Source organism: Artemia sp. Qi Xiang Cuo, chromosome 19 (genome assembly GCF_049724085.1).
Source record: "Artemia sp. Qi Xiang Cuo chromosome 19, ASM4972408v1, whole genome shotgun sequence".
Taxonomy (NCBI): domain Eukaryota; kingdom Metazoa; phylum Arthropoda; class Branchiopoda; order Anostraca; family Artemiidae; genus Artemia; species Artemia sp. Qi Xiang Cuo.
In genome coordinates this window covers 59,712,470-59,739,301 of record NC_142812.1, presented here as the reverse complement: position 1 = coordinate 59,739,301, position 26,832 = coordinate 59,712,470, and the positions used below count along the sequence as shown (strand labels likewise).

General features: G+C 37.2%; 1 protein-coding gene and 1 pseudogene across 3 annotated transcripts in view; one reads left to right on the top strand and one right to left on the bottom strand.

Moving 5' to 3' along the window:
- LOC148941067 (putative Na(+)/H(+) antiporter nhx-9) overlaps window positions 1-26,832 on the bottom strand; it is a 265,572-nt gene that overhangs the window by 110,164 nt on the left and 128,576 nt on the right. The window lies entirely within an intron of this gene.
- LOC148941068 (uncharacterized) lies at window positions 24,433-26,081 on the top strand (annotated as a pseudogene).

Here is a 26,832-nt window from a genome sequence, read left to right as displayed (position 1 = left end):
ACTACTGAAATATTCCAACTCTTGCATTTCAACGAAAGAAATTCAAAATGAACTTTGAAAAATCAAGAAAATGTAACTGTGACAAGGTAAACCACAACCAAACCCTACTGAAATATTCCAACTCTTGCATTTCAACGAAATAAATTCAAAATGAACTTTGAAAAATCAAGAAAATGTAACTGTGACAAGGTAAACCACAAATAAACAAAAATTAAAAATTCCAACTCTTGCATTTCAACGAAATAAAATCAAAATGAAAATAGAAAAATCAATAAAATTTAACCCTGACAAGGTAAACCACAAACAAACACTACTGAAATATTCCAACTCTTACATTTCAATGAAAGAAGTTCAAAATGAACTCCGAAAAATCAATAAAATGTAACTGTGACAAGGTTAACCACAACCAAACACTACTGAAATATTCCAACTCTTGCATTTCAACTAAAGAAATTCAAAATGAACTTTGAAAAATCAAGAGAATGTAACTCTGACAAGGTAAACCACAACCAAACACTACTGAAATATTCCCACTCTCGCATTTCAACGAAAGAAATACAAAATAAACTTTGAAAAATCAAGAAAATGTAACTGTGACAAGGTATACCAAAACCAAGCACTAATGAAATATTTCAACTCTTGGATATAAAGGACCGAAATTCCCAATGAACTTTGAAAATTCAGTACAATGTAACTGCGACAGGGTAAACCACAACCAAACACTACTTAAATATTCCAACACTGGAATTTCAACGAAACAAATTCGAAATGAACTTTGAAAAATCAAGAAAATGTAACTGTGACACGGTAAACCACAACCAAACACTACTGAAATATTCCAACTCTTGCATTTCAACGAAAGAAATTCAAAATGAACTTTGAAAAATCAAGAAAATGTAACTGTGACAAGGTAAACCACAACCAAACACTACTGAAATATTCCAACTCTTGCATTTCATCGAAAGAAATTCAAAATGAACTTTGAAAAATCAAGAAAATGTAACTGTGACAAGGTAAACCACAACGAAACACAACTGAAATATTCCAACTCTTGCATTTCAACGAAGTAAATTCAAAATGAACTTTGAAAAATCAAGAGAATGTAAGTGTGACAAGCTAAACCACAACCAAACACAACTTAAATATTCCATCTCTTACAAATAAACTAAAGAAAGTAAAAACGATAATATACAAATCTATATACTGAAAGTGGGACACTGTAAACCACTACAACACACTACTGAAATATTCTAACTCTTGCATTTCAACGAAAGAAATTCAAAATGAACTTTGAAAAATTATGGAAATGTAAGTGTGACAAGGTAAACCACAACCAAACACTACTGAAATATTCCAACTCATGCATTTCAACGAAAGAAATTCAAAATGAACTTTGAAAAATTAAGGGAATGTAACTGTGACAGGGTAAACTACAACAGCACACTACTGAAATATTCCAACTCTTGCATTTCAACGAAAGAAATTCAAAATGAACTTTCAAAAATCAAGAAAATGTAACTGTAATGTAACTGTGACAAGGTAAACCACAACGAAACACAACTGAAATATTCCAACTCTTGCATTTCAACGAAAGAAATTAAAAATGAAATTTGAAAAATTATGAAAATGTAACCCTTAGTAGGTAAACCACAACCAAAAACTACTGAAATATTCCAACTCTTGCATTTCAACGAAAGAAGTTCAAAATGAACTTTGAAAAATCAAGAAAATGTAACTGTGACAAGGTGAACCACAACCAAACACTAATGAAATATTCCAACTCATGCATTTCAACGAAAGAAATTCAAAATGAACTTTGAAAAATCAAGAGAATGTAACTCTGACAGGGTAAACCACAACCAAACACTACTGAAATATTCCAACTCTTGCATTTCAACGAAAGAAATTCAAATGAACTTTGAAAAATCAAGAAAATGTAACTGTGACAAGGTAAACCACAACTAAACACTACTGAAATATTCCAACTCTTGCATTTCAACGAAAGAAATTCAAAATGAAGAAATTCAAAATGAACTTTGAAAAATCAAGGAAGGCAGTATTCCACTAGACTTAGCACAAGGAGCACCGGTCAAATAATAACTGTATTTAATATGGACCCCTACACGTCCCTGTACAAATACTATTGTCTACCCACAAACTATCTTGGAAAAAATCAAAGTGTTAACAATACCTTGATAATTGTTAAAAGCAGTCCGTCGACTGTGCTGACGGGTCATTGGCTGTGCATCTTTCAAACAATGAAGGCGATTGAATTTTTTGATCCTCTTGGTCTACCCTTTACATTCTACACACCACACATCAGCAACTATATAGAGAGCAGTGGTAAAACTATTATTCAAAATCGGAAGAGGCTTCAGTATCTAACGACTAAAAGCTGCGGCTTCCATGCACTACTATATTTTGTGTTCCGATGTCGCGGCTATACTTACAAGCAGTTTCTCCACATTTATGTTGACATTCCACGTCTGAATGACTTTCTAGTGGATAATATCCTCTCAGACCTATATAGTATTGATTTCAGTGCCATAAGAGTAAAGTGCTTAAAAAATGTTTGTGAATTTGCTTATTAATAAAATGCGTATATATATACAACAATGTCTTTAAATCTTCACTTTAGATTTCTTTATCTTCGATGTATAGGCAACTGTCGTGAACCACTAATGCTGGTAAATCATTTGGATTCACTGTACATTGATCTTGATTGACGGCAGTCAGGGTCAAACTTTCTACAGTACAATGTAACTTCACTCTTGTCATATCTCTTTGTATAGTCAATGATACTATTTGCATTCATATTATGAAATTCACGAGTTTCAATCTGTCTATTTGAAGCACTATCACATACAATGTTTTCAAATGGTGAATCAAATTCGGTAACTGCCAAATAAAAATCACTTGGTTTATAGTCATTGTAGGTATTGTCATCACAGCGATGACGTGGAAACCAAATTGTCTTTTTACCCCAACAGTAGAATTGTAGACCAGAGTCCTCTTCCCAGAATAATTTAACTCCACGACGATACCAATCTCGTAGAAATGAACTGAAAACACGTTTAGGATTCTTTCCAATCATAGAGGGGTAAGTATTCTCCCACTGATCACATTTATCATAGTGACAATTGGAACACAGATGTCTTCTAGGGTGCGAGTCACACACCTCAAGACATGAATTACATCCTTTAATTTGTACTGCATAACCTCTATGTAATTTACAAGGATTACATAATTTACACTTTTCACTATAGTCATCTATAATTGTACAATTCTCGCATTGAGTCCAACTGCCAAGAGTGTACATGCACAATGGACATATATAGAACATTTTTCGGTTTCCGATGTCAACTCACTCACAGCTAAAACGAAACTGATCATCCTCGCTCCATAAATTCAATGAGAGGGAAATGGGGGGAGAGGAGTAGCTCTGTAACGTTACCTCTTTCGAATGATGGGGAGAGCCATCTACATGTAATCCATTGGCAATGTTTTCAAAAGTATATCCACGATATGATTCTGCTTTGTTCCAATTAATATATCAATAAATTGACTATAAGCATTTGAATCAAATTTTATAAGTTTCATACAATAGTTCAATGGGGGAGAATCACTCCTCATTATATTGCCAAGTGTCTCCTGACAGGAGAATATCCTGCGTTGAAGAGATAACTCGAGAAAATCGTCATCCAAAGTCAAATTTTTTTCCATAAACTCTAAATTTGATCTAATTCACCCTTTCTCAAGTTCATTCATTTTTGAATCCTTTCCCTCCGACTGCTGACTCTAGACTGACCCTGATTCGTTAGCCCTATAGCCTAACCAAATAAGAAAGATAACATTTTCGATTTCGAAACAATTTTATTGGATAATTACAACAACATCAGTAATACAGAGCATGTGCAATTAGCGATACTGTTTATTGTCTTCAATATGTTTCACCAATGCACTTAAAGCACATTGAAGTCTATTCACATGTGCTATATCAACTTTAGCGGCAAAACATAATTGATCCTCCATTTTAAATTTGCTCAAGGATATCACATATCTTGCATATACTGCATCCCATTCCAGACAAAGACGTGATTTCCACCGCAATGTTTGGTGCCCTTGTACTATTATCATCAACTCCACTATCAACTTCTAATAGGGTAAACATTCCACTCATCGACTTCAACACAAATATATATCCAAATGAGTAAAGTCAAACTGTTCTTCCTCTTCTCACTCCTTTGAATTCTATTCACAGACTAATAGAACTATAGCAAAAATACCTTTCCTTATATTCTCTCCGCCACTAATATGTAACCCGCCCTCTGATTGGCTGAGAAGGGGAATGTAACCGACTCGCTGATTGGCTGAGAAGGAAACACGTGATCTAACTGTTTCCTGGAAACTCATAACATTCGCGTCGAGCATGTCCATTCTCACTGACAACGAACAGACATAAAACATGAACATAAATTGCTGTTGACATCCATAAATGTGACAAAATTCCTGTTTTTTCATTCTCACTGACAAAAACCATAAAACAGACATGAATTGCTGTTGACCTCCATAAATGTGAGAAAATTCCTGTTTTTCAAATTCTCACTGACAAAAACCATAAAACATTCATAACCATCCATGAAAAACATCACTCATGTTATCAAAATAACGTATCTGCATTTTATCGGGAACAGCTTGTAAAGATTGAATTAAAATCGTCAGGAGGCATTGAGAGGGCCAAGGAGACAAGGCCGTATCCAGGGGGGGGGGTTTACCCGGTTTTAACCCCCCCCCCTGACATTTTTGACCGAGTCAAAAATTAGTCTAAAAAATACCTGTAAAGACTGGAAAAAATCGGGTACCCCCCCCCCCCCCGAAAAAAATCCTGGATCCGCTCTTGCAAGGCGACTTGACTTATGGGAAGGAGAGAGATAAATCGAAAGAAACCAGGCATCTTAGTTATCAAAATAACATATATGCAAGATCCTGGGAATGAATATGGTAATTGAGCTCAATATTTCGAAGCGATGGGGGTAAAGAGACAAGCGGAATCCATATTTTGTGCATAGAGAGAGGGGATGTGAGGGGGGGGGGCACAGATGTGTCTCCAATCTGCCTGAAAGTTATGACACTATTAACTCTAGTGAAACTTCAAATCTATTTACAGAGAAGAAGAAAGTTAAATCAAAGACTATATATTGAACTAGGCTATCAGCTTAGTGTATCTATAGTGTATCTATAATATCTAGGGAATGACTGGAAGGATTGATTTAAAAACTCCAGGGAGTGTTTGGGGGAGGTAAGGGACTTCAGATATTATACTTGGGAATAAAGACAAATGTGCCAGAACATTTTTGTCTCATATATGTTGTTCTGGCCGAAAACAGCTGACATAATTTTCAAAAGAACTTAAAAATTATGTCCGTATGTTTTGTTCGAGGTGGCCTTTATATGCCAAAGAAAACTTTAAAACATTCATTTCGCTCGAGAATGGGCCCAAATTCTTGTCCAATCATCCAGGACTTGCATTATTTTGGTTCTGCCTAGTTACATCACTTTTTGAGTGTTTTTGATCGTTCCAGACCAAAAGGCTAGAAGATTCAGAACAAACACACCAGGACCTTAAATTTCGTCTGTCCAACCGGCATGAAAACAAAATGTATAAGTTTCTTAGCCAGCTGAACGCCTTGGCAGAGAAAAAATTAGGTAGGGGGGAGTACGGTGAGAAATTTCCACTGGGGGTCAGGAGATTTTTCGGGTGGAATGTTCCGGCCCCCTAGGACATGTAGACAGGGTCAGATAGACATAAATGAAAAAAAAATTGGTTGTATCGATATCTAACACCTAAAATTCGATAATCAAGCTCTGATCCGATAAACCCTTTTACTAAACTAATTTCAACTTTTAGTAAAGGGCGCAATAGGTAAACGGTTTCTCAAGGTATTAAGCAGGTTTCAGAAAAAGTACTTAATTTCCAATGCAAAGTTGTTAAGGTCAATGTAAAAAAAAAAAAAAAAAAAAAAAAAAAAAAAAAAAAAACTTAAATCATCGTCTAAGATCATCACAATCATTATAAGCAATCTATTCAAGAAATCAAAACGTATCAAGATACGTCTTGATCGCTATGATCAAGCATGATAGGCTTCCGAGGAGAAGTTACTCAATCTATTTCCAAAATTTATTAACTGCTCATCCAGAGATTCTATTTCGTTGCTGCTGTATTGAACTTTTGTATAACGTAACATAAACTTACATAACGTAAAATTCCAAGTAGAGCTTAAGTCTACTTAACAATGCCTACGTTACGGAGAAAATTTGCTCCGTATGCCTACATAACGTAGCATAAAGTCTTAAATTATGCTAGCGTGAGAGATTTTACGGCATAGTGTGAAAAAAAAACACATTTTATTCTGATTATCAGTTATACAGTACTTATCTATTATAGCGACCCCACTCAAGAAATTTGCACTCTTTATCTGAGAAAAAACAGTTTGACTGTCAGCAATCGGTTATAATAAGCTTTGTCTCAATGCAAAAACTACGATACTAGAATATTTTAATTTAATATTTAATATATAGAGGTGGTTAGGGTAAGTTAGGACCCGAGAGTGAAATTATCTTATTGCTCGAAACTCAATTCCAGTAAAGTGCGATTAAAGATTTGGGGTATTCCTTTTGAAACTCTCTCTAGTCCAATTAATACACTTCTATCAGTTTAGTATTTTATTCGACCTTTACTGGCAATGAAAACAAATAAGCAGGATAGAATAATTTCGTTCTCACGAAAGATCTGACCTATCGATTAGGATAAATCTGGAGTTTCGGTTACTAGGCAACAGAGGATCGCATGGAGACCTTACATAGACCATTTGAATGAGCGAAAAACAACACTAAATTTCAGGAGATTTACACATACACACATATACACACACACACACCTATACACACACACACCTATACACACACACACACACCTAAACACACATACACACCTATACACACACACACACCTATACACACACACACACCTACACACACACACACCTATACACACACACACACCTATACACACACACACCTATACACACACACAAACACCTATACACACACACACACCTACACACACACACACCTATACACACACACACACCTATACACACACACACCTATACACACACACACAACTATACACACACACACCTATACACACACACACACCTATACACACACACACACCTATACACACACACCTATACACACACACACAAACACCTATACACACACACACACCTATACACACACACCTATACACACACACACACCTATACACACACACACACCTATACACACACACACCTATACACACACAAACCTAGACACACACACACCTATACACACACACCTATACACACACACACCTATCAATTGAATGAGCCCTTTTCGAAGTTTCTACGACAACTTCTTCGATACGAAGTGTCTGGTCTAAAGAAGAAAAAAAAATAATACATTGTACCAACATCGTTCTTAAATGCCCCCATGGCATAACTTAAAACCCTTGCCATGAGGGTTGTGGGGGAGTGTCCTCCACAAAAACATAAGTTCTATCTGGAAATCAACTACGCTGAACAAAATGGATATCTCAAAATTTTGATTGGATGTGTTTGGGGAAAAGGAAGGCATGAGAGGGGGGTTAGTTGCCCACAAATCAAATTCGACTATTAAAAAGGGCATTAGCCCTTTGAATTTCCAATCGAATGAGCCCTTTTTCAAGTTTCTACGACAGAACTTTCCAGAACTTTCAACTGCGTGGAACAAAATGGTTATCTCAAAATTTTGATTGAATGTGTTTGGGGAAAGGCTGGGCATGGAAGGGGTGTTAGTTGCCGTCCAATCACTTTTGATCATTAAAAAGGGCACTAGCCATTTAAATTTCCAATCAAATGAGTCCTTTGAAGTTTCTACGACAACGCTTTCTATAAAAACCTTATATGCCCCCAGGGCATTACTTACAACCCTTGCCCTGAGGGCTGTGGGGGGGGCTGTCATCCTCAAAGACGTAATTTTCAGAACTTTCAACTACATTGAACAAAATGGCTATGCCAATATTTTGATTGCATGTGTTTGGAGAAAAGGTGGGCGTAAGATTTGCCCTCCAATCACTTTCGACTATTAAAAAGGGCCCTAGTCCTTTGAATGTCCAATCGAATGAGCCTTTTTTTAAGTTTCACGACAACGCTTTCTATAAGAACCTTGTATGTCCCCAGGGCATAACTTAAAACCCTTGCCCTTAGGATTGTGGGGGAGTGTCCTCCTCAAAACATAATTTCTCTCTGGAAATCAACTTCGCTGAACAAAATGGCTATTTGAAAATTTTGACTGGATGTGTTTGGGGAAATGGTGGGTGTGGAAGGGGTGTTAGCTGCATTCCAATCACTTTCAACAATTAAAAAGAGCACTAGCCATTCCAATTTCCAATCGAATGAGCCCTTTTCGAAGTTTCTACGACAACTCCTTCGATAAAAAGTGCCCTGGTATGGAAAAAGAAAACACTAAAATAAATAATACATTGTGCGCTATATATATATATATATATATATATATATATATATATATATATATATATATATATATATATATATATATATATATATATATATATATATATATATATATATATATATATATATATATATATATATATATATAAATATACATATATATTTAGAAAAATCTTTTTATTTGACAGTGAAACAAAAAAAAATTTCGGTCAGAATATTTCGGTCATATGCACAGTGACCGTCTTCAGCAAATAAACTGAACCGTCTTAAGTTTATCTGCTGAAGACGGCTAGCCTACTGTGTATGTGACCGAAATATCCAGATTTTTTTTTGGTGTTTTACTGTCAAATAAAAGGATTTTTCCTATTAAACGGTTGCATATATATATATATATATATATATATATATATATATATATATATATATATATATATATATATATATATATGTGAGTAATAATTATGTATGTATGTATGTATGTATGTTATGTATGGATCCATATTTTTTTCGGAAAAATTGGTATCTTGGGATATTCTCGCATAAAAAACGATATAGATAGATCAGAAGTCTGAGAAAAATCGTTAAGAGCCTTAATTTTGTTTTTTCAAAATGATGTCATTTACAATATTATTACATCATATAAGTATTTCTTATGACATCAGATATGGCATCATGTAAGTATTTCTTATACGGTGTCATGCATAACATAAATATGGTTGTTGAGTTTCCAACGCAACAGTTATTTATATAATATAATGTCTGTTGAAAGGCCCAAAAAAAACGAAAATTTGCAGTTGGAGTTAATATAAATGACGATTCTTTGGAGCCAACACTTGAACTATCAAGCGTGATAAGACGTAAAATTTGACAACCTGGACGATCAATTGAGACAACACCAATACGGGCAGCTAAAGCAAAGGCCATTGCTAAAAAGTGAGGGAGTCAAAAATGAAAATGGAGAGCAACGAGTCAATAAAAATCGACTTGGATAGCAAGAATCAAAACGTGTCAAAATTGAAAATGATAGTTATGAAGATTGGGTTTGGGATTTTGACATGGATAAGGTCATCAATGCCTAACATACCTTATTAAAAAAAAAAAAAAAGTTCGGCGATATGTTTTTCATAATGCTGAAAAATAAGCCGAGGTGTGACGAAGAAAACAAACTGAAAATGGTAGCGATGATGATTTGGTTTTGAATTTTGATATGGATAAGGTCATCAACATCTACCATACCTTTGAAAATCAAAAATATGGACTGGGTAAATCGTTGGAAGAAAAAGAAGTTTTGTCCCACCACTTGATCAATTAAAGAAACAAAGGTTTGGCAATATGTCTTTCATAATGACAAAAGACAAGCCAAGGGAAGATATGAAGTTTTTGTCCCTCCAATTGAACAACTAAAAGAAAAGAAGGTGGTCGTCAATGCCTTCCATATCTTGTAAAATCAAAAACCTGGACTAGATAAACCGTTGGAAGAAAAAACAGTTTTTGTCCCACCACCTGAACAATTAAAAGAAACAATGGATCGGCGATATGTCTTTTATAACGACAATAGACAAGCCGAGGCATAAGTTAAAGGTGCAATAAAAAATTTAATTTTACAAAGGCACCACTTCTAATTTAAGGTCCATCTGGACGTCATGACATCAAGAAAAGGCTCAAATTGCCTGTTTTTAGAAGATAAGTAAAAGTGATAATATATAAATAGATGCCTGTCATGCCCCCAGTAATTTTGTTAAAATAACAAACGCTCGCCTATGCGCGTTTCATAATGACGAAAGATAAGCCAAGGTGTAACGAACCAAACAAATTGAAAATGATAGCAAAGATGATTGGGTTTTGGATTTTGACATGGATAAGGTTATCAATACCTATCACGCTTTTGAAAATCAAAAATATGGACTGGATAAATCGACGGAAGAAAAACAAGTTTTTGTCCCACCACCTGACCAATCAAAAGGAATAAAAGATTAACTTCTAATTTAATGTCCATTTGGACGTCATGACATCGAGAAAAGGCCCAGGACTGTAATCCCAAGAACTTCAGTGAAGTCCCATAGAATGAAAGCCATGCAGGACCATATCCAGGATTTTTTCGGGGGATGGGGGGTAAAAAAATTTCAGGGAAGGTTACAAAAAAACTTCAAAAAACTCATCAAAAATTAGTTTATACTCATTTTTGTTACATTTTTTTACGAATCGGGCAAACATTTCGGGGGGGGGGGGGAAGGGTCAAAATCCCAATCCCCCTGGATACGGCCTTGCAGTCGTGGTTGGGAATGATGTGGGAAATGACCAATGCTGAAATTTTAGAAAATGACGGTGAATCTTGTTTAAAGTTTGCAAACTTACAAGGCGCATAGTAATGCAATTTCTCATTGAATTGGCAAAACCAATTCAATTAATGAAAGTAGTTGAATTCTTAAGTGATACCCTTATAATTAGTTTTTTCGTTGGTTCGTAGTGTTGCTGTGTTTACTGTGCTTATGTAGTGTATTTTGCTGTGTTTGCTTTCCTTTTTTCCGTTGCGTCAGCTCTTCTTACTATCAGTGTGAAATGCAGGGTTTCTGGTTATATCACTTCTTAAATATCTATGTATCTTTCTCTAATGTGTAAAAAATAGAGTGAATAGGAAACTGTAAGATAAATAGGCAAAATAATAGCAATAGGGTAAATAAGAAGATTGTAAATAGGAACAGGTAAAGAAGTTTTAGGGTGAAGAATTCACCAGCGGGACAGCCTCAAACAGTTTAACGCTACGAAGGAGTGGTGGTTATAATAGTGCTTCTTTCAATCTTCTAGACAATTTCATATGTATTTGAATTTTAAAACGCTCTTACGTTATAGGTAAGTGGTAAGTAGGTAAGTGGTTATAGGTAAGCGTTATAGGTAACGCTCTTACGTGTTTTTTTAATGTTATTTGCACTCTCTATTTTATTTTTTTTGTAATGACGGGTTAGAAAATAAAATAAATCAACAAATTAATGAATAATTCTTTCCACTCGGGCAATAATTGCGGTCAACTGATGCCCAGACACATTATAATCACGTTGTCAATGAAATGAAAATTACGTACAACAACAGCGCAAAGTATGTACGTCATTCGTAATTTCTGCAGTTGACCATATAAATTAACAGAAAGAAATTTGCGATTGACCAATCAGATTCAAAATTTAAGGCGCATTTTTTTTTAAATTAGAAAAGATGGAAGCTTAGAGAAGCAGTTTTCTATTTGAAATAGGATGGAAAGACATAGAACTAGTAGAGAATAATTGGAAACAAATTAGTGTTGATACAAGCTTTTCAGACCAAATTCTTTCACTTTAATTTACAATTCAGAAATACAAATTTGATGTTATAACAAGAAAAACCCTTTTCATTCATAAAACTTGGCTTTATGATCGACAGATCTGAATAAATAGTGGCTCAGGCGTAACGGAACGTCTATTAAACAAAATAAATTAACAAAATGAAATATTCTTCATTAAAAAAAAATATTTAAATTCAATGCAATTATTATTCATTTAACAAAGACTCATTAAAAAATTGAAAATAGTAATTTTTGAAAACAATTGCTATTAACAAAAATGAGTCCATAAATTTCTCTTTACATCCTAAGGACTATTTGACAAGATTAAATGCCAAACGAAACCGACTCCAGATAAGAAACTAAACAAACAATTTGAATATCTAAGCAACTGAATAGATAATTCATGAGCTCAAAATAAACAAAAATTTTAATGATAACCAGAGGTAGTTACAAACGCGTGACCGTGAAGGCATACGCATGAACGGTTTAAACGGCAGCCCCATGGAGAAAATAAAGACTATGACCCTTGCTCTAATTTGGGGCTGCATGAGCAGTTTAGACGGCAGCCCACTGGGGGAAATAAGCACAATGACTCTTGTTCTAGGTTGGGGCTATATGAACGGTTAAGACGGCAGCCCCATGGAGGAAATAGGGACTATGGCCCTTCTTCGAGGTTGGGGCTACATGAACAGTTTAGACGGCAGCCCACCGGGTGAAATAAGCACAATGACTCTTGTTCTAGGTTGGGGCTATATGAACGGTTTAGACGGCAGCCCACTGGGGGAAATAAGCACAATGACTCTTGTTCTAGGTTGGGGCTATATGAACGGTTAAGACGGCAGCCCCATGGAGGAAATAGGGACTATGGCCCTTCTTCGAGGTTGGGGCTACATGAACAGTTTAGACGGCGGCTCCATGGAAGAAATAATAACTACGGCCCATGTTCGAGGTTGGGGCTGCAGGAACGCATGAACAGTTTAGACGGTAGCCCCATGGAAGAAATAAGGACTATGGCCCTTGTTCGAGGTTGGGGCTGCATGAACGCATGAACAGTTTAGACGGCGGCTCCATGGACGAAATAAGAACTACGGCCCATGTTCGAGGTTGGGGCTGCAGGAACGCATGAACAGTTTAAACGGTAGCCCCATGGAGGAAATAAGCACTATGGCCCTTGTTCGAGGTTGGGGTTGCATGAACGCATGGGCGGTTTAGACGGCAGTCCAATGGAGAAAATAAGGACCATTGCCCTTGTTCGAGGTTGGGGCTGCATGAACGCATGAACAGTTTAGACGGCGGCTCCATGGACGAAATAAGAACTACGGCCCATGTTCGAGGTTGGGGCTGCAGGAACGCATGAACAGTTTAGACGGTAGCCCCATGGAGGAAATAAGCACAATGACCCTTGTTCTAGGTTGGGGCTATATGAACGGTTTAGACGGCAGCCCCATGGAGGAAATAGGGACTATGGTCCTTATTCGAGGTTGGGGCTGCATGAACAGTTTAGACGGCGGCCCCATGGAGGAAATAAGAACTACGGCCCATGTTCGAGGTTGGGGCTGCAGGAACGCATGAACAGTTTAAACGGTAGCCCCATGGAGGAAATAAGGACTATGGCCCTTGTTCGAGGTTGGGGTTGCATGAACGCATAGGCGGTTTAGACGGCAGTCCAACGTAGGAAATAAGGACTATTGCCCTTGTTCGAGGTTGGGGCTGCATTAACGCATGAACAGTTAAGACGGCAGCTCCATGGGGGAAATAAGAACTACGGCCCATGTTCGAGGTTGGGGCTGCAGGAACGTATGAACAGTTTAGACGGTAGCCCCATGGAGGAAATAAGCACAATGTCCCTTGTTCTAGGTTGGGGCTATATGAACGGTTTAGACGGCAGCCCCATGGAGGAAATGGGACTATAGCCCTTGTTCGAGGTTGGGGCTGCATTAACGCATGAACAGTTTAGACGACGGCCCCATGGAGGAAATAAGAACTACGGCCCATGTTCGAGGTTGGGGCTGCAGGAATGCATGAACAGTTTAGACGGTAGCCCCACGGAGGAAATAAGGACTATGGCCCTTGTTCGAGGTTAGGGTTACATGAGAGCATGAGTGGTTTAGACGGCAGTCCAATGGAAGAAATAAGGACTATTGCCCTTGTTTGAGGTTGGGGCTGCATGAACGCATGAACAGTTTAGACGGTAGCCCCATGGAGGAAATAAGGACTATGGCCCTTGTTCGAGGTTGGGGCTGTATGAACGCATGAACGGTTTAGACGGCAGCCCCTTGGAGGAAATAAGGACTATGGCCTTTGTTCTAGGTTGGGGCTGCATGGACGGTTTAGACGGCAGCCCCTTGGAGGAAATAAGGACTATGGCCTTTGTTCTAGGTTGGGGCTGCATGGACGGTTTAGACGGCAGCCCCTTGGAGGAAATAAGGACTATGGCCCTTGTTCTAGGTTTTTAGGAATGAGAGCGAAAAACAGAAACTGAGTGTAAGCAAATTGTTGAAGCTTTAACAAAAACGAATTGAAAATTACTAGAGCCACTGATGAGGTGACATTACCCGGCACCATAAATGTACGTAAGCGGTGGCTTTTCGGGAGGGGTTCTTTGACTTAGGCTACATGAATTCAGACCTCGAACTGGACTAACAATAAAACATATAAACACGCAAAAAGTATCTTCTAATTTATTTTCTATATGTATATATCGTTCCTTGGCTAAATTTTTCCGAAATTTTAGCCTTCACCCACGGTTTCAAAATTTTTAGATCACTTACGAGAACGGACGTTATACCCTTGACTTGATCTACAGGAGATAATCAAAATATCTTTCGTGTCCCAAAAAAATAAAAAAATGCAAATAAATGTCTTTCATGCCCCTTCTTCAGAAAAAACCCTCAGACGACCACTAGGGAAAATCCTCTACAATGCCCCCCCCCCTCATGGTCATATTTGTGTGTAGCTTTGACGAGTGTTCTAGTTTTTACAATTAAATTTATTACATCAGCTTTGACGCTGTAGTCCTAAAATAAATTGTAAAGTTGGATGGTTCTTTCATACTATTAATTTATAAAACTTTTTCCACGCAGTAAGTTTTTCAAAGAAAAGTAAAGAACCCTATTAGACAAAAATTGAGCAAAAATAAAATCAAATAATCTACCAAACGTGAAACTACCGCAAATCAGCATCGATAAATAAATGAAGCCCAAAACGAACAGAAATTACAATAAATAACGGAGTCAAACTCAAAACGAGCAGAAATTAACATAAGTTGGGTGCAAAACCCCTATGCCTTCCCAAGGCCAGAACAAATTTGCACTTTACTGAAAAAATATAAATATTTTTACTTTTATAACCTTAATAAATCAAATAATATTAACATCTTGATTACTGAATATCAGTATATGCATATTAAACTGACAATGCAAATTCATTTGTATTTGTTTCAGTAAAGTGCAAATTCTGTTTTAAAATTCCCGAGCCTTTGTATTGCCTACTAATTACTACCAAGCATACAAGCAGAATAGGCAAATACCCGACGGCGTTGTACTAAAAATACTAAACAAGTGAAAAGAATGTCTCCGCAACCGCATTAAAACCAATGTTGTAAAACAAAATCTAAGGCTTTGACTCAGATGTGATTTCAAAGACAGTTTCCTGGATTAAAAAAAAAAGACGCTAGTCAACATATCTTTCAATAATTATTATTCAATTTATTTCTGGTCTAAGATACTAGAACCTTTTTTTTAAACATCATCTTATCCTGAAATGCTGCCCCTTGGATCAAGGCCGTATCCAGGGGGGGGGGGCTACCCGGTTTGAAACCCACCCGAAATTTTTGACCGAGTCAAAAATTAGTCTAAAAAATACCCATCTCGATGATGTTAGACAAAGTCCACGGGAAAAAATCGGGTAATCCCCCTCCCCCCCCGAACAAAAATCCTGGATATGGCCCTGCCTTGGATATGTCTTCTATATTTAACTTTGAAAAAATATTAGACATACAAAAAGGGTCTGGGGTAGAAAGATTTTAAATTGTCGAATATATATATAAAAAACACCACTTGTACCCCATAAAACAAAATACTTAAAACTAAAGCAAAACCGACTGAGGGGTCACATACTATCTCTCATAAGTGTAATAACCTCTGTGTATACCAACACAGAGTATGGAACCTAGGAAAAAATGAATAATAACAGGACTCCTTTTGAATATTATAACTTAGGAAGGGAGGTTTCGTAAATTGTATAACCCTCAAAACTTGGAAGAAAGGGATAAGGGACCTTATGCACCCCTCCTGTATACTTGTAAGGTGGTCAAAGGTAATAAAAGCTTTATTTCTTTAAAAAGGTTTCGAAAAATTTCCCCAGTCGGAGGGAAAAGAGTTAATACAACAGCAAGCGCAAATTATTTAAATAAACTACACTCTTTTCGGTCCCTTTTAGAGTCCCCAGATAGGTTTGGACTCTTTTATCTCCCTCTATTTTGACTCTCTGGATCTTAGATTTACCCTCCTAGAATATGTCACTGGTAAAGTTGCTGAAGGTACACACAAAGCCGGTAGCTGCCTAACCCCCTTTCATAAGACAGTCAATTGGTCTTTGACCAGAAAAATAAATATAAAAGAATAAAAAGACTCGATGGTCCAAAAGCGAACGCCAAACTTTGAATCAATTTTCAAACTAAATAAAAACACTTTTTGTCTGCCAACAAATCTGATTTGCAAAATCTGGATTTTGCATTCCTTGGACGTAAAACTAAGCTTTGTTACTGCGCAATTACTACTCCCGCTATAGCTATTTTAGTGAAAGCTTAAAAAAAATTTAAGTGTTTTTTCCCTGTAAATAGGCCAATATTAATATTGGCTATAAATAATAGCTATTTTCATTCTTTCTACTTTCACTTCATTCTTTCCAAATAGATATTAGGAAAGAATGAAGCATATGTGATAATAACCCTTATGGTGACTTCAGACGTCAAAAATAGCCCACGTAGCTCTAAAAACTGTTGCTTGGTATTGAAAAATATTTCTGTTGACTTTTCACCCACCTTTTCCGACACCCTCTAATATCCTAAGTGGCTACCAGGGGAATAATTATCGATTACGTGGAATTACGTGGAGCATACGAGTGAAATTTCGCTTTTTCGGGTGGGAAGAGGGAAGGGGAGTATCCTTAGAATTTAATTGTCCACTATTTTGAGGGCTTGAGCCATTCGCGACTGGGTACACAAGAAAATACTTGAACAGTCTATACCTTTCGTATAATGCATTTTCTTTACGCTTGAACTTCGGGAATTTTTTAAATAGTAGGTAATAGTTTTAAATATTTCATATACCCTTTAAGGGTCCCTGCAAAGAGAGATGAGGCCAGTGATGTTCTGGGGGGGGGGAGGAGGGGGAGATATTTCATTACCTTTTATTTAGTGAATCCAGCGTTGTACATTCGACAAAAAGTAAGGTTATCAATTTCGATTTAATTCCAGCTTTGTAGACAGGCAAAATGGAAAACAAAATAAAGGTTGTTTTCCAGGAAAGCTAATCATTGACAGTATCTTAGCGTAGTTGAAATAAAATCTAAGTGGGAGTCTCTATAAAAAACAAAACAAAAAAGAACAGGATTTAAAAAATCTTCATTGGGCTTAAGCAAGGCACGTACGTGGAGTTGTTACTAAGGGGGGGGGGGCAATAATAGAAAAAAAACATTTAATTGATAATTTAAACAAGAAGCTCCATGGAATTTGGTAAAACTTGGGAATTCGGAGGAGAGGGGGGGCCCTAGCTTAGGCCCTTAGGTACCCTCTATATGATGCAGCATGAATCATATTTACTGTTACGTCATTTTTGGTGCTCGTTACGAAGTCCACTCGGTAATAATATACGAGTGTACCCGTATTGGATAATGAGCCCACTCGTTACCGGGTTTGTAAGCAATTAGGTAAAAAATAAAGTTTTTTTTCAAATGAAAGTAATGAGTAACATTAAAACTTAAACAAACAGAAATTATAATGTATATGAGGGGGTTCGCTCCCTCGTCAATACCTCGCTCTTTACGCTAAAGTTCGAATTTTGTTCCAATTCTTTAAGAATGACCTCCGAATCACAAAGCCCATTTAATTAGAATAGATAACTCTTCTGAAAGTAATAAAAAAAAATTTTGCGTAAAGAGCGAGGTATTAAAGAGGGGGCTAACCCCTTCATATACGTAATAATGTCTGTTCGTTTTAAGTTTTAATGGTGCTCCTTACTTTCAGTTGAAAAAACATGTTTTTTATTTAATTTTTGATCATAGTTTAAATAATGCTGGGAAATCCACCTTCCCATGATGGAAAATTCTCTTCCCCCATGAAAAGATCCTCCCACGTAACCACCTCCCCCTCTCCACCAGGAAAATCCCCCCTAAAATCGTCTGTATACTTCCCAAGAACCAAAACTATATGTATGTATGTACAAATTTACCGCCCATCATAAATGTAAAATACAACACTGATGGACTATAAAGAAAGAAAAGGCAAAGAAACAAATAAATTCTGACAAATACCAACAAAACCAAAACAAAGAAGAACTGACAGGAAAAAAAGAAAAGGAAAAAATATAAATAAGGGCAATAATATGTAATAACAAATAGATTATCAACGAAGGAACATTTCAGAGGTGCTTTCACAAATAATCTGCCTCCGATATCTCTGATTTCTTTTTTGCACCGTGGACATTGGACTAGCAACTCCATACCGCAAGAATAGGGAGCTGTTGTAAACAATGGGCAAAGTTCATAACTCATAGCCCTTCCCCCGGGGACTGTGGGGTATTAAGTCATCCTCAAAGACATAGTTATTAGATTTTTCGACTATGCTGAATAAAATGGCTATCTCAAAATTTGGATCCGGTGACCGGGGAAAAATGAGCGTGGGAAGGGGCCTCGTTGTTCTCCATTTTTTGAAAAGGGGACTAGGACTTTTAATTTCCATTCGAATGAGCCATCTCGCGACATTCTAGGACCGCTTGGTCGATACGCCTGAAAAAAAGAAAAAGAAAAAAAAAGGCATCCGTGATCCTGCAAAAAATACAAAATTCCGCATTTTTGCAGATATGAGCTTGAAACCTTAACAGAAGGGTTCTCTCATACGCTGAATCTAATGGTGTTATTTTCATTAAGATCCTATGACTTTTAAGGAGTGTTTCCCCCTTTTTTCGAAAATAAGGCAAATTTTCTCAGGTTCGTAACTTTTGATGGGGAAGATTAAACTTGATGAAACTTATATATTTGAAATCAGCAGAAAAATCGAATTCTTTTGATGTATCCATTGGCATCAAAATTCCGTTTTTTAGAGTTTCGGTTAATATTGAGCTGGGTCGCTCCTTACTTTTAGTTCGTTACCACGAACTGTTTGATAATTTGTGCAATCTGTACGGTTTGTATCAGACCTTCCTAAACTATGGGTTGCAACCCAAAATAGGGTGGTGTACCAAAATTGTAGGATTGCAAAAGAATTTAAAGTAAAATATTGAAAAATGATAGTCGAATTTCAGAACGTCCTACAGGAAAAGATATAAGTTTCTGAGTTGATTAATTTTTAAAGAATGAATGAAAAAATAGTTGTGGAAGATGCACAGATGGTTCAAGAGCAATTAGTGGCAAAAGCACTGGTATCAAATAATTTTTTCAAGCTACTAATTATGACCATAGAGATTTACTCACTGTCATATTCACCAAGAGGTCCTTGGAGCAAAAAAATTAGCACCATAATTGAACGATGTGCATCAGAATACTGGATTATAAATTTTACTAAGAGCCATGCCCTTCACAGTCACTTATTTTAAAATCTTTGCAAGGATATGGATTCCGTCTATACAACTTTATTATTACATGCAGAAGTAAAATGGTTGTCAAGAGGTCAAAGTTTAAGAAGATTATCAAACAGTTCGTGGTAACGAACTGTAAGTAAGGAGCGACCCGGCTCAATGGTAACCGAAACTCTAAAAAATGGAATTTTGATACCATTAGATACATCAAAAGAATCAAATTTTAATGCTGATTTCAAACATAAAAGTTTCATCAAGTTTAGTCTTACCCATCAAAAGTTACGCGTCTGAGAAAATTTGGCTGATTTTAGAAAAAAGGGGGAAAGACCCCTAAAAATTATAGAACCTTAATGAAAATCACACCATCATATTCAGCGTATAAGAGAACCCTACTGTAGGGGTTTCAAGCACCTATCTACAAAAATGTGGAATTTTGAATTTTATGCCAGGAGAAAGATCACGGATGCATTTTTTTTTTTTTTCCAGGGGTGATCGTTGAGATAGCCATTTTGTTCAGCATGGTCGAAAATATGATAACTATGTCTTTTAGGCTGACTTAATCCCCAGAAGTCCCCGGGGGGAGGCATGAAAGTTATGAACTTTACGCAATGTTAACATATAGTATTGGTTATTGGGAAGTAGAGACGTTTTCAGGGGGGATTTTTTCTGGAAGGTGGAGGGGGGGGGTCGGGGGATATATGGGAGGATCTTTCCATGAAGGAAGTTTTCATGGGGGGGAGGGACATTGCTATAAAGGGGGCACCGGATTTCCCATCATTATTAAAGAAAAAGATCAGAAATTAAATATAAAAAAAGCAAGTTTTTCAACTGAAAGTCAGGAGCAACATCAAAACTTTTAACGAACAGAAAATATTACGTATATGATTGGGTTCACCCCCTAGGCAATGCCTCGCTCTTTCATCCAAAGATTTTTTAGTACTTTCATAAGAGCTATTTATTCTAATTAACGGCCTTTGTACTTAAGGAGTCATTTTTAAAGAATTGGAACAAAATTCGAACTTTAGCTTAAAGAGCAAGGTATTGACTAGGGGGCGAACCCCCTAATATACGTATTAAAAATCTATAAATATAGAAGTTCGTTACGTAAGTTAATTCGTAAGTTACGTATATTTATTACTAATAAAAACGTTCGTAAATTTAATTAAACAAGTTTCGAGAAAGCCATTTAACCAAATAAAAGTAAAATTAATATGCAAATTTTGTTTGAATTATTTATGTACGGTGAACCAAAATCAAAACCTGCATTAATACAAAAACGTTCAAAAATTATATAAAAAAAAACAAGTTTTTTTTAAACTGAAAGTAAGGAACGACATTAAAACTTAAAACGAACAGAAATCATTCGGTATATAAAAGGGGCCCTCCCCAACGCCTCGCTCATTACGATAAAGTTTGACTTTCTCACAACTCTTTTTTTAAACAATAAAAAACTTTAGCGTAAATAGCGAGGTGTCGATGAGGGAACAGCCCCTTTCATATACGGAATAATTTCTGTTCGTTTTACGTTTTAACGTCGTTCCTTATTCTCAGTTAAAAAAAAAACTTGTTTTTTTATAAATAATCATTATTAAAAGACGGAATTGAAATATTCTTAACCGAACGAAAATGTGAACTTGCTGCTTTTGTTCAAAACGACTTATGGCTATTCAAGCTGTGTTATTTGTCCGATATCTTTGCGAAATTAAACTATCTCAGCTTGTCTTTTCAAGGACAAAATTGCGATATATGTTCTGTTTCTGAAATAGTCAGAGCGCCAGATTCTGTATCTCGCTTATTTCGATTCGTAGCCTACCCATGCCCGAAGGTACAAAAATGTTAAGGGTGGACCCCAGGGTAGCCGACCATGCTGAAAACGAATATCGTAGGGCGCATGTTCGCCGTTGGGGTGTTTCTGAAATATAGGCCAAAAACACCAAATTTGGCTTATAATGAGGTTTGACGATTCTAATTTTTTTTTACAAATAAGATTGGTCAATCTGTCATGACTCAAAAACTCGAGTTTTTGACTCGAAAATTCGAGTTTTGAAAACTCGAGGTAGAATCTGTCATAAATAGTTTCCAAAGATCGTTTAGTGCATTTGGCTGATAGGGTTGCCACCTGGCTGCTATGGGTGTGAGAATAACTTTTAGGAATGGGCATTGAGACAATTATTAAGGAAAATTGGCTCTTGAAAAGAAAAAATATCCTTAAGATGTCTAATTTTGTTTCTGGCAAATTAGGTTTGGATTTTTTCAAGAAATTATTGGTTCAAGTCTGTTCTTGGGAGAATCAAGCAGTGAGAATTATGTGAAGAAAACACGAGGTCGAATTTTGACACTGGCAGAATTTAAGTTTCGTTTCAGAGACTTTGGTGGATAAGTTTTAAGGTGCGTTGAAATGTTTTTAGAAAAAAATTGTGTGGCAACCTTGGTGATGGATCCCTTTAAGGATACGAAAGTGTCCTTGAGGATAGTGGAAAACAGGTCAGAGGAATAGAAGAAAGGATGAAGGCGAAAAGTTATTTACTCCTGTAGTTTGCAACCACTTGTTTTAAAGAAGAAAATACCCAAGCTTAAACAAGAAAATTAACAACTAGGTTACCAATAATTATTTTATCAGTTTAATTTGGCCATGTTTGTTGGTAATTGCAAATTCGAGCGTAACGAACATCCGAACTGATTTTGTTTCAACTTCTCCGTGCTTAATCTTGTCGTAAAACAGTTTGGCTTTCAAGCCATCTTCGTTTTATTTGAAACAAAGAACAGAACCGGTTAGGTTATTGGGTGGAGTGAGAATTCCGGATATTCCTTGCTTCACGCTTTTTGTGAATGCTTTATTCTATCATTGACTATGACTACTAAGCTTTTGCGCTAATAAAGCTCTCAGCTAGAAGTGGGTGTTTTCCCAAGGCTGTCTTTGAAGACTACTTATGATGCTTGAAGTGATCCGCAATAAGAGATAATTTTAATGCCAAATTCTATGCTAATATTACAATCTAATTGGTTAAGAAATACATTGTAAAGGTTCTTGCAATGCATGGCAAAAGTTCTGTGAAAAAAAACCGTATTTATTTATCATTTCTTTCTAAAGATTTTGGGGGGAGGGTTGAATAATATAGGCCAGAGACTTATGCAGAGGAGAAGGGCATTGGGGCTTGGACCACTCTGAAATCATTGATTTTCCACAATTTTGTGGCATTTCCTATTCAAATTGTCAAATAAAACCAGTTTTTTGATAATCGGAGATCATACACCTCGAGTATTTCAAAAACTCGAAATTTTTTCAAGATAAAGTAATTTTTTTATATTAAAAAAGAAAGCCCGTTTAATTCCGAACGCATTGAGCTAAGAAAAAAAAGGTTAAATTATTGTGTCTGAGGGGTCTACTACTTTTTACGAGTGTACCCGATAATAGGAATTTTGGTTTAGTAACCTGCTACCTAGCGGGAATTTTTTTTTCATCACGTGACAGCTGTTAACTTACTTCTAGAGACTCCAAAAGATATTAGACACCTGTACAAGGCAATAATGCTGGCTAGAGAATGCCCAACACAGCTTGGGGCCACAGAAGAAAGTCCCCCATCGTTACCAAGATATCGAACGATTTGCAGTAAAGTCTCGAAGGAAAATGTTCCTAAAAGCAACTTGTTTTACTTGCCTTTCCTTCATGAAGCACTAAACAACCATGCAACAGTCGGAAAATCTCTGCGAACGTTCATGGTGATAAGTAAAGCTGTCGGATGTTACGATACGGTGGTTACGCAAGATCTCTTCATTTATCAGCTAGCACAGGGAGTGAAAACTAAATACCCGGATGACTTCAACAACGTAATCCTACCGATGGGAGGCTTCCACATCCTGCTCAACTATCTCAAGGCAGTTGGTAAGATAATGGACAGCTCCGGATTCAAAGAGATAATAGTGCAGTCAAAGCTGCTGCTTCATAGTACTTGCGAAAAGGTATTTCAAGGGAAAGGCTACTACCAAGCTATCAATACCTACTGCATACTGTACAAGGTCTTGCTAGCCCTCTACTGGGAGTCCTTGGAAGAGTATTACTCCGAAGCACAAGAAGACTTATCCCGTCTGGACCAGCTGGGTAGTGCCATTGAATTATTCAGGACTTCATTGGCAAACGGTGCTGACGCCAAACGATGCCAACACTTCAGGGGCCAAACGATACCTTAATCACTTTGGCTCCTATAATGAATGCCTTCGACAACCTGCGAAATGCGTCACCCACGTTTGCTTTCTGGCGGCAGTTCTTGGAAATACTTGAAATAGCGATGCAATTCATTCATGCTGAACGAGACTGTGACTGGGAGTCTCATTTGACAGAAACTGCTCGGATATTGCCATACTTGGCGGCGGCTGACCATCCTCAGTATACAAGATGTCTCATACAGTACCTATCAGACACGCGAAGTTTACCACAAACCTTTCCTGATGTACACAGGAAGTTCATGAAAGGGTACTTCGCAGTAAAGAGAACGCACACCAGGTTCACGGCCACTCGGTCTGATCAGATAATGGAATGTACAGTGAACAAAGATCCAAAGACGACGGCCGGAATAATAGGAGAACAAATGGATGAGAGACAAACTGAAGCTTGGATTCTTACCTTACCAATTTCCTCTGCCATCAGAAATGGTTTTCTGCGAGTAGTCAACGTATCCACAGAGACATTGAAACATCACGAAGACAATCAGTCAACGACGACGCGATTACAACTTTCGCGAGATAGAGTTTGAGACATTTTCGCTACATGTTGCAATCCGTTCAGCAGAGTGGACTTCGACCTAGTGAATATTGTGACGTCAGAAGTTGTGGATGATGAGAAGATTGTTTCTGATATTACTTGCGTAGCCACAAAAGGAAAAGTGGTGGTTGAGGACTTTCCGTGCAACAGGAAAGAAGATGTGAAAAAAGTTTCACTCCGAACTTTCCCTTCAGATAGTAAAACTCAGAAAGTGAAGGGTGTCCCTAGAACCAATCTCCTGAGCTCTGAAGTAACAGCCTTGAAGAGAATCATTACTGGTCAGTTGAGCTACGGCGAAGAAAAGGAGAAAGCAGTTGCAAAGATCCTCACAAAAGAGATTCTTCCTTTCCCTCCATCCATTTTTTAACATCTTCCGCAACAATCTACCAAGACATCCTCTGGCTAGAAAATGAGGACGGGGAACAAAGCTGTGCTGTTGAATTGGCTAAGAAAAAAAGGAGGACTCACAGCTGGCCGGTGACTTTGAAATCCAAAGAAATAACCTCAGCTCCAGTACACATTATTGATTTAATCTCCAGGATTGGGTCATATTGGCCTTCCAGGTTTGAAACAGTCAAACCCTTCGCAGTAAAATTTGCTTTTATTGTTGCTTAATGACCTTCCAGTGGGTATTCCTCAAGTCCACATTGTCACAGATCGGTACGACGGGCTGTTTGGGATGCTCACGGACACCGGAGAGTCAATCTCTTTGAAATCAGCATGCAGACTCTGACGAGGGAAAGGGAAAAACCTCCAGATTTCCGCTCTTAGTTTTGAGCGGAAATCTGTAATAGGGTGAAGAATGGGATGCCGTACTTGCAAGTTCAGCGTCTAAAAGCCGGCTCCTCAAAATTTTGTATGAAACCTGGGAGCAGATGGGTGATCAGCTTTCAAACGCACTCAACCTTTTTCTCTCGGGTGGGTTCAAGGAGAGATTCAATGTGTCTATGGTCAAGCGTGGAAGCAGTCCAACTTTACCAGAACACTGTGACTACGAGGAATGCTTGTCCTCCATCCACGAAGAGGCTTACCAACGCCTTATGACACATGCCAAGTACGCTAGCCGTTACGCTTGTAGCATCGTTGTGCATGCCGATGACACAGACGTGGCAGTAGCCTTTGTTCATTTTTTTGAAGAGCTGCAAGCTGAGGGACTGAGCGAACTTTTCTTGAAATTCCCGACTTACATTATCCCAGTACACAAGCTGGCGGATGGAGTCCACTTGTCCAAAGAGGAGCATATTATGTTACCGTTCGTGCACTGTCTTTCAGGGTGTGACACAGCGAACTTTTTCTTCGGCGTTGGGAAAGCTTCTTTCTTAAACACCGCGGCGTCTCCAACTTTTGCCTCAAAAACGGTGTCTGTGACGGAGCGGATAAAGGATGCAGAAGGGAAGCTTTCAGTCGACGCATTCACAGAAGTCTCCAACCTATCCAAATCCCTGGTAATTGAAATGTACGGTAAACAGACCGGATTCAATTCACTGGCCAGTGTAAAGGCTTACATTTGGTGTCAGAAACAAGATCTGAGAAGACTGCCACGTTCTGACGACACCTTCGAGCCATGCATACGAAGAGTCATATTTGCTACATGGATACTCTTGTCGTCAGTACAGGCTCGGCCAAACATTCCAGATCCACTCCTCCATGGATAGAAGATGGCTGAAGGGGGAGTAGATGCGATAGTCTCAAGCTGTAAAGAAGCTCAGTCGTATCAATGGCAAATCAGGTCCCAAAAAGGTAATTGCAGACCCCTTAGTACACCAGAAAACATATTCGTCCTTTCTAAAAAAAACACTTTTTTTAGTCAACATTTTTTTTAAACCTATTTTTATTTTTAAGTAAAAGTTAAAAAGTTTAGATTTTAAACAGTTAGAAAGTTTGAAGTATTCCTACCCTTTGAAGAAAAAATAAACTATGTCCATTTTCACGATACGGCTAGTGATCATTTCAGTGACACTACAAAAAAAATTCGCAGACCTTTTAAAAACAATAATAGTTTATATTTTTTTTTTAGCTAAAATTGTACGGAATTGAATGAAATTTTTTTTTAATATTAAAAAAAAATTTCGTTACCTTGAAGAAATTTCAAGTTCTTAGCTTTTCTTTGAGATATTAGTCGTATTATACAGCACTTATTTTGAAACTGCAGTAAATAGAGAAAAAAATTGTGTTTTTTTTTTCAATTTAAAAATCATATTCTTGCAGATCTAGATCTCCTCTTTCGATTGATAGAACATTACGCCAGATTCCTCAACCCAATAACTCGCAAAAATCATAAATCGTCACATTTAGTTATAGGCTAAATTTGGCGCTTTTGCCCTATATCTCAGAAACGCCCCAACGGCGGACATGCGCTTTACGATATTCGTTTTCAGAATGGTCGACTACCTTAGGATCCGTTCT